This window comes from Staurois parvus, unplaced genomic scaffold (assembly GCF_062004578.1).
Source record: "Staurois parvus isolate SC_StPar_1 unplaced genomic scaffold, SC_StPar_1.0 ptg001090l, whole genome shotgun sequence".
NCBI lineage: Eukaryota > Metazoa > Chordata > Amphibia > Anura > Ranidae > Staurois > Staurois parvus.
The window spans coordinates 1,956,605-1,968,275 of NW_028318886.1; positions in this window are offsets into that span (position 1 = coordinate 1,956,605).

Here is an 11,671-nt window from a genome sequence, read left to right on the forward strand (position 1 = left end):
CAGGTGCAATTGCAGTGAACACCCAAAAGATGGCTCTCTACTCAACACAATGATGTGAATACAGAACACTCCCTGCCTGGCAAAACTATATACTACTACTATATATCTTTGAATTACTATAACATTTATCTAGGTAACTCTTTATTCTGGAAAAGGTCGACTAAATCTGAGACAGGTCGCAGGTATATCTTAGCAGTCCTCTGATTATCGATTTTGACCTCTACTTTGCAAACTTTACCATCACCACTGGGAGTGGTTTTCATAATGAGACCCATTGGCCATATATTGTGCTTTGCTTGAGGATCTTTCAATAAAACAAGGTCTCCAACTTAAACATTTGATTTCTCCTCTTTCCACTTTCTTCTTGTTTGGAGGGATGACAAATACTCTTGCTTCCATTGTTTCCAAAAGGTATCAGCAAGGTTCTGAACTTGCTTCTACTGGCACTTGTAAAGGTCTTTCAAAGTGAACTCACCAGGTGGTGCTAATACTACACAAGCCTTCTGAGTCAAGGGCATTGCTGGTGTAAAAATTGCAGGTTTCTCGGGGTCTGGTGAAATGGAAAGCATTCATTCTGGTGAAAGCCTAGCATTATAGCTGTAACTTCGATCAACAATGTAGCGAAGACTACATGTGACAATTTAGTGTTTTTTCTTCCTTCAATAAAGACTTTATCTCTTCTAAAAACCTCTCTTGTTGGACACATGTGATAATGACAGTTTCTGCATGCAGGAAATCTAATGGACGGCATAACTTATAGCAACAATGCCAAACTTTACATATATAATTTTTTGCAACAATGCCAACCTTTACATATATCTTTTTGAGTGCTACTGGAAAAGGATTTATTGATGTGACTAAGTGTTGCTATACCTCTCAGCAGAGACTTCCAATTTGGGAATAGGGTTGCCACCTCATCCCTTTAATCCCGAGCACATATTATTTACACAGGTTTTTAAGGCTTATTTAATGCAGATAAGGCACCAAGTCAGCTTAATTACCACCTTTATCAGCCACAGAACCTGTGTAATTAATATGTGTTCGGGTTTAAAGGGATGAGGTGGCAACAATACTTGGGAATCTGAGAAATCTATGTGAGCCAAACTGGTGTTCATTCACTCTAGTTGACCAAGCTGTAATTTTAGGTCTGATCTCACTGGCAGAATTTGGTTCAATAAGGTCAAATACCTTGGCTTCAGGTGGCTTTCTTGTGCCTGCATGATGTCTGGGTCTGAGAACCAGTTGGTATGTTTTAGGTGAGCTGCTTGAATTAGTCTGGTACTGTGACCTGCAGTGTTCAGCCTAGTGGTAACATAATGCCACTGATCTGGTTTAATGGATTTTCTAATGCAGATTATCCTGTTTGAGACATACACATAAAATCATCTTCAGGTATTATGATTTTAACCTAACACAATTTTGCTGTGAGTGTAGTATTTAATTGTATCAGGCTGAAAGTCCATTTTTTCAAGAATCAGTTCTGCTAGCTCAACTGACAATATGGCTGCACATAACTCTAAACATGGCACTGTGTGGACTGGTCTTGGAGCTAGTTTAGATTTGCGCATAATAAAGCCTACATGACATTGACCATACTGTCTATAACCCTGAGGTACGCTATGGCTGCTATCGCCACAGTAGAAGCATCCGAAAAAACACCTGTCTTTGCGTTGTAGATATAAGCGACACTGGCACATATGGTCTGGGAATACTGAGATCTTCAATATGAATCAAGTCTTCTGCCCATGTTCTCTTCTGAGTTTCTGGCAAGAGTGGGGAGTCTCAGTCACATTGATCTAGCTCTCTAACTAAGGCTTTACCTTGCATAATGATTGGGGCTGCAAACCTGAGTGGATTGTAAAGTCCATTTACTGTGGCTAGGATACCTCTCTGAATGTATGGCTTGACCTCTCTGGACACTTGAAAAGCAAAACTGTCAGTCTTTAGGTTCCTACTTACTTCTAAACTCTGTTGAAGGGGCAGAGGATTGATTGCTAGAACAAGGTCTTTTAACTCTTTAGCTCTGTCGTCTGGAGGAAACACTGCAGACTTCTATTGGACACCACCTTGTGTAGCTTGAGATTCGATCTTGCAAGCATCTCCCTAGCTCTCTGCAGGATTCTGATTGCTTTGGCTTCAATAGGCATGGATGTAAGTCCATCAGCTACATAGAAATCTCTTAACATGAACTGTTTTACATCTTCTCTATACTCACTCGCTCCATACTTAGCTATTTGTCTTAGACTGTAAATGGCTATGGAAGGTGAAGGACTATTTCCAAAGCCATTTACTTTCATCCTGAATGCTGTAGTTTCTTTGTTGAGGTAATTATCTTGAAACCAAAAGAAACCTCAAGTAGTGGTGGTGATCTTCTCTAACCACAAAACAGTAAAACATTTGCTGTACATCAGCAGTAACTGCAACTTGCTCTTTGCAGTAACGTATAATGACACCTAGCAGCGTATTATTCAAATCAGGGCTGCGAAAAAGTACGTCATTCATTGAGATGCCGTCATACTGAGCGCTGGAATCAAAAACTGCCCTGGTTTTTGAGGGTGATAGATGTCAAAGATTGGTAGGTGCCAACTCTCCTCACCTGGTTTTAATGGTGGGAATAGTTCTGCTTGGTCACGGGAAAAGATCTTTTGTATAAAGTTAACAATATGTTCTTTCATTTCCAGTTGTCTTGCAAAGGAGCACTGTAGAACAAGGAGTCTCTTCTGTGCTTTCTCCCTGTTGTTTGGAAGTCTAGGGCATGGTGAGCAAAATGGTAGGGGTGCTACCTAGTGGTTTGCTTCACCCACAAACATCTCCTTTTCAACTACATCAAGGAACATATGATCTTCAAGTGACATAGCGAGTCTTTCATCATTTGAAGTTTTGGTGAACACATTGTCACTAGAGATGAGCGAATCGAACATGACGAAGTGGAATTCGTTTCGAAGATTAGGAAATATTCGATTCGCGCCAGATCCGAAAATTAGCAAACTTCGGATGCATGAATCGAATTTTCCCAAAAATGGCGGCGACATGTGTGGCGACGGAGCGGGGATCTCTGGGAAGGCGCGCAGACAAGGCGCGCTGACCCATAATGCATTCATTCATGACATGTGATCGCATTAGCCAATCAGCAGCCAGCCAGCCAGCACTGTGTAATGGTGGAGCTATAAATCGCGGCCATCTTAGAATTCTCCATTAGCCTCCGGTCATTCAAGAGAGACAGACCTCTGTGTATTAGGGACAGAGTTAGGGCCACGGAGACTTTAGGGACACAGAATCGTTACTTAGGGACACAGAATCGTTACTCAGGGACACAGAATCGTTACTTAGGGACACAGAATCGTTACTCAGGGACACAGAATTGTTACTCAGGGACACAGAATTGTTACTCAGGGACAGACACAGAATTGTTACTCAGGGACACAGAATTGTTACTCAGGGACACAGAATTGTTACTCAGGGACACAGAATTGTTACTCAGGGACACAGAATTGTTACTCAGGGACAGACACAGAATCGTTACTCAGGGACACAGAATCGTTACTCAGGGACAGACACAGAATTGTTACTCAGGGACAGACACAGAATCGTTACTCAGGGACACAGAATCGTTACTCAGGGACACAGAATCGTTACTCAGGGACACAGAATCGTTACTCAGGGACAGACACAGAATCGTTACTCAGGGACACAGAATCGTTACTCAGGGACACAGAATCGTTACTCAGGGACACAGAATCGTTACTCAGGGACACAGAATCGTTGAATTAAAGAGTATGTCAGACAACACGCAGAGGAGTGGCAGAGGAGGCAATGTTTCAGGAGCGAGCAGACGTGGCAGCAGAGGAAGGGGTCGAGGCAGCACTAGTCGCAGCCAGAGGCCAGTGCTCCCGGTGTCATCCAGCGGTCGTGTCTCCACCGACAACCCTGCCGTCATCGATTGGTTGGCTCGGTCGTCTTCCTCTTCCCAGGTCACCTCTGACACCTACAGCCAACGGTCGGTGGGTACGTCAGACACAACCGTTAGTTGGCATGGCCCGGGAGCAAGCCCACTGAAATCACGTGTCCTCTACCTGCCCCTGTCCTTTGGTGTTCCCTCACCAAGCGAAGTATCGCATGCTGTGGGCTCAGCCCCACTGTACAGTGAGGAAGAGCTAACAGAGGGCGGTCAGGAACGGGGGGAGACATCCGCCTCTTCAGCAGCCAGGCGAAGAAGTACTGGTGAGGAGAGTGGCTCGGTAGCCGGTCTAGAGACAGGTCTGTCTCCTGACCCACACGCAGCCGAGGGGGCTAGTAGTGAGGCGGAGACCCTAATTGATGATGATGAGGCTGATCGCACTTGGCAGCCTCGTCGTCATCAGGCTATTGCTTCCGCATCATCAGGAGAAGAGGGTGCCAGCTTGGCAGCGAGCAAAACAGTCGGTGGGTTGCCCAGGAGGCAGCAGGGTCGCAGCAGTGTCAGTGGAGGCAAACGGCCACGGAGTAGAGCACCAGCTCCACTGCAGCCTACCACCACGGCCAGTAGTGGTGCCGGTGTGCACGGAGGAAGTAGCAGTCAGCCAGTGAGGAGTAGCGGGGGCAAAGTTTCCTACTCGGCGGTGTGGCAATTTTTCGTCAAGCCGCCCGAGGAAGTAAACGTAGCCGTATGTCGACTATGTGGCCAGAAAGTCAAGCGTGGCCAGGGGGCCCATGTTGGGACTACAGCGTTGCATCAGCATATGCAGCGTTGCCATTCGGTGGCCTGGGAAAACCGTGATAAAGATACGGCGGTTCTGCCTGCCCCAGCCCCCGCTCCATCACCCGCTCCGTTACTTGCTCCGTCACCCGACGTCAATCGCCCTCTATCAGCCAGTCAAGGCTCCAACACCTCTGCTGAGGGGAGTTGTCGCTCGTTGGCATCTTCTGCTCGTTCAGATGCTCCTTCTCCTGCTACTCCTCTTCACGGATTCCGTCAGCAGTCTTTCTTGGAATCCGTTTCCAAGAGACAACAGTTTGCGAGCACGCACCCGACGGTGCAGAAGCTGAACGTCCTCCTGTCCAAGTTGCTGGTGCTGCAGTCCCTCCCTTTCCAAGTGGTGGACTCAGCACCTTTCCGAGAAATGATGGCTTGTGCCGTGCCGCGGTGGAGAGTGCCAAGCCGGCATTTCTTCGCCAAAAAGGCAGTGCCAGCCCTGCATTCACATGTAGAAGAGATGGTGGGCCAGTCTTTGAGCATGTCGGTCTCTGCCAAAGTGCACGGCAGCGCCGACGTGTGGAGCTGTAACTACGGTCAGGGACAGTACATGTCATTTACGGCCCACTGGGTGAACGTGGTGCCGGCACAGCCGCACCAGCAACTTGGACAGGTCACGCCGCTTTTGCCTCCACGTTTGCACGTCCTTGGTCTAGCAAAGATGTCCGCCTCTACCACCTCTTCTTCCGCCGTGTCCTCAGCCGCCACCCCCGTGCCAAGTCCCATTACCCAACCGGCATATCACATGTGCAGGGCGCAACGGTGTCACGCTGTGCTGCACCTGGTATGCCTTGGCGAACGTAGTCACACAGGGGAGGAACTTCTGAGTGTAATGAACAGAGAAATCGACAGATGGCTGTCTCCGCGCAAACTGAAAATCGGAACCATGTTGACCGACAACGGAAAGAACATGGTGTCTGCTCTGCGTCAAGGAAGGTTGTGCCATGCGCCATGCATGGCTCACTTGTTCAATCTGGTTGTCAAGCGGTTCCTAAAATCCACCATCCCAGTGCAAGACATCCTTAAAATGTCACGTAAACTTTGCATGCATTTCAGCCATTCCTACACCGCAAAGCACACCCTCCTTGAGCTGCAGCGGCAGAACGGAATTCCACAGCATCGCCTGATCTGCGACGTTGCAACAAGGTGGAATTCAACCCTACATATGTTAGACCGCCTTTACGAACAGCGAAAGGCCATCACCGATTTCCTGATGTTACAAGCGGATAAAGGTACTCCCCTGTGTAACTTAGATGTCAGCCATTGGCAGCTCATGCGTGACACCTGCCGCTTGCTCAGGCCCTTTGAGGAGGCCACGCTATTCGTGAGTCGGCAGGACTATGGGATGAACGACGTCATTCCTCTGTTGCACGTCCTGGAACAAATGCTGTTAACAATGGCTGGTCAGGGTGCGGTAGACGTGGAGCACAGATCTCAACGCCACATGACCCCTGTGGGGGCAGGACAGGAAGAAGAGGAGGAGGTAGAGGAGGACATTGGTGCTCAGGAATTATTGAGTGAAATGGGTGTTTTTTCCACTCAGCGGACAGGAGTGGAGGAGCAGGAGCATCTGGTAGAGGAGGAGGAGGAGGAGACAGAGGACCCAGACGCACCGTGGCAGTATGCTGTGGAGATGGAGGCAGGGAGTCCCTCGCATTCCTTGGCACAAATGGCCCATAGCATGCTCGGTTGCTTGCGTAGCGACAGCCGAATAATAACCATCAGACAGAGGGATGACTTTTGGCTGTCCACCTTGTTGGACCCTCGCTACCGTTCAAAAACGGTGGCCTTTTTCACACCTGCTGAGAGGGAGGCCAAAATAACGTACTATAAAAACCACCTATGTAGTCAGTTGGTCTCTGCCTTTCTGCGCCAACGTCCATCCTCAGACACTGTGGGCCCTGTGCGCTCGCGTTCCGCTGCCATGGCAGCAGGGGAGGGGTGGGGTGGTAGGAGCAGTGGCAGCTCCACCAGCAGCGGCTGCCTCAGTCTGCAGTCGATGATGAGTAGCTTTCTTCACCAGCGCAGTGAGGAAACTACTAACCAGCCGCAGCAGCAGCAGCATCAGGTGGACCTGGAGCAGGACCTCAAACAACAGGCTTGGGCCTACTTGGACAGCACCCTGCCAACCGAGGTAGACAATCCCCTTGACTACTGGGCAACGAAACTTGACCTTTGGCCCCAACTAGCTGAATTTGCCCTTGAAAGGCTGTCATGCCCGGCCAGTAGCGTGGCATCGGAGCGCGTGTTTAGTGCGGCAGGAGGTATTGTAACTCCGCGGAGGACACGACTGTCCACCCAAAGTGTGGAGAGACTCACGTTTGTGAAAATGAATCAGGCGTGGATTAGTCTGGATTTCAAACCACCAGTTCCTGACACAACTGACTAAATCCGCCATGAATCATGCCCCAAACATGTTATTATTTTTAACATAGGCCTCTGTATGGCCTTCAATTTAAGCTGCTTACGCTTCGCCACTCTGCCATGGGCCCCTGTACCGCCCCCTCTTGCTGCTGCCAGGTCCAGAGTGTCATGGGTCCCTGTACGGCCTCCCATTGCTGCTGTCTCCATCGCCACACTCTGCCATGTGCCACTTTCAGGTCTCCTCACACTGCTGGTGGGTTCCATTTTGTCATAGGGTGCTGGCAGATTACGGGCCTCCCATTGCTGCTGCCAGGCCTGTAATCTGCCATGGGCCCCCGTACCGACTCCTCATGCTACTGCCAGGCCCGTAATCTGTCATGGGCCCCTGTACCGCCTCCTCATGCTGCTGCCAGGTCCAGAGTGTGTCATGGGTCCCTGTACGGCCTCCCATTGCTGCTGCCAGGCCCGTAATCTGCCATGGGCCCCCGTACCGACTCCTCATGCTGCTGCCAGGCCCGTAATCTGTCATGGGCCCCTGTACCGCCTCCTCATGCTGCTGCCAGGTCCAGAGTGTGTCATGGGTCCCTGTATGGCCTCCCATTGCTGTTGTCTCCATCGCCACACTCTGCCATGGGCCACTTTCAGGTCTCCTCACACTGCTGGTGGGTTCCATTTTGTCATAGGGTGCTGTATGGCCTCCCATTGCTGCTGCCAGGCCCGTAATCTGCCATGGGCCCCCGTACCGACTCCTCATGCTGCTGCCAGGCCCGTAATCTGTCATGGGCCCCTGTACCGCCTCCTCATGCTGCTGCCATGTCCAGAGTGTGTCATGGGTCCCTGTACGGCCTCCCATTGCTGCTGTCTCCATCGCCACACTCTGCCATGTGCCACTTTCAGGTCTCCTCACACTGCTGGTGGGTTCCATTTTGTCATAGGGTGCTGGCAGATTACGGGCCTCCCATTGCTGCTGCCAGGCCCGTAATCTGCCATGGGCCCCCGTACCGACTCCTCATGCTGCTGCCAGGCCCGTAATCTGTCATGGGCCCCTGTACCGCCTCCTCATGCTGCTGCCATGTCCAGAGTGTGTCATGGGTCCCTGTACGGCCTCCCATTGCTGCTGTCTCCATCGCCACACTCTGCCATGTGCCACTTTCAGGTCTCCTCACACTGCTGGTGGGTTCCATTTTGTCATAGGGTGCTGGCAGGTTACGCGCCTCCTATTGCTGCTGCCAGGCCCGTAATCTGCCATGGGCCCCTGTACCGCCTCCTCATGCTGCTGCCAGGTCCAGAGTGTGTCATGGGTCCCTGTACAGCCTCCCATTGCTGCTGTCTCCATCGCCACACTCTGCCATGTGCCACTTTCAGGTCTCCTCACACTGCTGGTGGGTTCCATTTTGTCATAGGGTGCTGTATGGCCTCCCATTGCTGCTGCCAGGCCCGTAATCTGCCATGGGCCCCCGTACCGACTCCTCATGCTGCTGCCAGGCCCGTAATCTGTCATGGGCCCCTGTACCGCCTCCTCATGCTGCTGCCAGGTCCAGAGTGTGTCATGGGTCCCTGTAAGGCCTCCCATTGCTGCTGTCTCCATCGCCACACTCTGCCATGTGCCACTTTCAGGTCTCCTCACACTGCTGGTGGGTTCCATTTTGTCATAGGGTGCTGGCAGATTACGGGCCTCCAATTGCTGCTGCCAGGCCCGTAATCTGCCATGGGCCCCCATACCGACTCCTCATGCTGCTGCCAGGCCCGTAATCTGTCATGGGCCCCTGTACCACCTCCTCATGCTGCTGCCAGGTCCAGAGTGTGTCATGGGTCCCTGTACGGCCTCCCATTGCTGCTGCCAGGCCCGTAATCTGCCATGGGCCCCCGTACCGACTCCTCATGCTGCTGCCAGGCCCGTAATCTGTCATGGGCCCCTGTACCGCCTCCTCATGCTGCTGCCAGGTCCAGAGTGTGTCATGGGTCCCTGTACGGCCTCCCATTGCTGCTGTCTCCATCGCCACACTCTGCCATGTGCCACTTTCAGGTCTCCTCACACTGCTGGTGGGTTCCATTTTGTCATAGGGTGCTGGCAGATTACGGGCCTCCCATTGCTGCTGCCAGGCCCGTAATCTGCCATGGGCCCCCGTACCGACTCCTCATGCTGCTGCCAGGCCCGTAATCTGTCATGGGCCCCTGTACCGCCTCCTCATGCTGCTGCCAGGTCCAGAGTGTGTCATGGGTCCCTGTACGGCACCCCATTGCTGCTGTCTCCATCGCCACACTCTGCCATGTGCCACTTTCAGGTCTCCTCACACTGCTGGTGGGTTCCATTTTGTCATAGGGTGCTGGCAGATTACGGGCCTCCCATTGCTGCTGCCAGGCCCGTAATCTGCCATGGGCCCCCGTACCGACTCCTCATGCTACTGCCAGGCCCGTAATCTGTCATGGGCCCCTGTACCGCCTCCTCATGCTGCTGCCAGGTCCAGAGTGTGTCATGGGTCCCTGTACGGCCTCCCATTGCTGCTGCCAGGCCCGTAATCTGCCATGGGCCCCCGTACCGACTCCTCATGCTGCTGCCAGGCCCGTAATCTGTCATGGGCCCCTGTACCGCCTCCTCATGCTGCTGCCAGGTCCAGAGTGTGTCATGGGTCCCTGTACGGCCTCCCATTGCCGCTGTCTCCATCGCCACACTCTGCCATGTGCCACTTTCAGGTCTCCTCACACTGCTGGTGGGTTCCATTTTGTCATAGGGTGCTGGCAGATTACGGGCCTCCTATTGCTGCTGCCAGGCCCGTAATCTGCCATGGGCCCCCGTACCGACTCCTCATGCTGCTGCCAGGCCCGTATTCTGTCATGGGCCCCTGTACCGCCTCCTCATGCTGCTGCCAGGTCCAGAGTGTGTCATGGGTCCCTGTACGGCCTCCCATTGCTGCTGTCTCCATCGCCACACTCTGCCATGTGCCACTTTCAGGTCTCCTCACACTGCTGGTGGGTTCCATTTTGTCATAGGGTGCTGTATGGCCTCCCATTGCTGCTGCCAGGCCCATAATCTGCCATGGGCCCCTGTACCGCCTCCTCATGCTGCTGCCAGGTCCAGAGTGTGTCATGGGTCCCTGTACGGCCTCCCATTGCTGCTGTCTCCATCGCCACACTCTGCCATGTGCCACTTTCAGGTCTCCTCACACTGCTGGTGGGTTCCATTTTGTCATAGGGTGCTGGCAGATTACGGGCCTCCCATTGCTGCTGCCAGGCCCGTAATCTGCCATGGACCCCCGTACCGACTCCTCATGCTGCTGCCAGGCCCGTAATCTGTCATGGGCCCCTGTACCGCCTCCTCATGCTGCTGCCAGGTCCAGAGTGTGTCATGGGTCCCTGTACGGCCTTTCATTGCTGCTGCCAGGCCCGTAATCTGCCATGGGCCCCCGTACCGACTCCTCATGCTGCTGCCAGGCCCGTAATCTGTCATGGGCCCCTGTACCGCCTCCTCATGCTGCTGCCAGGTCCAGAGTGTGTCATGGGTCCCTGTACGGCCGCCCATTGCTGCTGTCTCCATCGCCACACTCTGCCATGTGCCACTTTCAGGTCTCCTCACACTGCTGGTGGGTTCCATTTTGTCATAGGGTGCTGTATGGCCTCCCATTGCTGCTGCCAGGCCCGTAATCTTCCATGGGCCCCCGTACCGACTCCTCATGCTGCTGCCAGGCCCGTAATCTGTCATGGGCCCCTGTACCGCCTCCTCATGCTGCTGCCATGTCCAGAGTGTGTCATGGGTCCCTGTACGGCCTCCCATTGCTGCTGTCTCCATCGCCACACTCTGCCATGTGCCACTTTCAGGTCTCCTCACACTGCTGGTGGGTTCCATTTTGTCATAGGGTGCTGGCAGATTACGCGCCTCCTATTGCTGCTGCCAGGCCCGTAATCTGCCATGGGCCCCCGTACCGACTCCTCATGCTGCTGCCAGGCCCGTAATCTGTCATGGGCCCCTGTACCGCCTCCTCATGCTGCTGCCAGGTCCAGAGTGTGTCATGGGTCCCTGTACGGCCTCCCATTGCTGCTGTCTCCATCGCCACACTCTGCCATGTGCCACTTTCAGGTCTCCTCACACTGCTGGTGGGTTCCATTTTGTCATAGGGTGCTGTATGGCCTCCCATTGCTGCTGCCAGGCCCGTAATCTGCCATGGGCCCCCGTACCGACTCCTCATGCTGCTGCCAGGCCCGTAATGTGTCATGGGCCCCTGTACCGCCTCCTCATGCTGCTGCCAGGTCCAGAGTGTCATGGGTCCCTGTACGGCCTCCCATTGCTGCTGTCTCCATCGCCACACTCTGCCATGTGCCACTTTCAGGTCTCCTCACACTGCTGGTGGGTTCCATTTTTTCATAGGGTGCTGTATGGCCTCCCATTGCTGCTGCCTCCACCGCCACACTGTGGCTCCACACTCTGGTTTTGGCCCCGTGACTGCCCAAATGAGTGAAGTGTGCGGTGATTCTAAGATCGACGGCACTCATCTGCATGTCATACTGACTGACAGTATTATTTCTCTTCCCCAGCAGACTCCAAGGGCATTTAAATTAAAGGTACAGTGTTCTGCACTA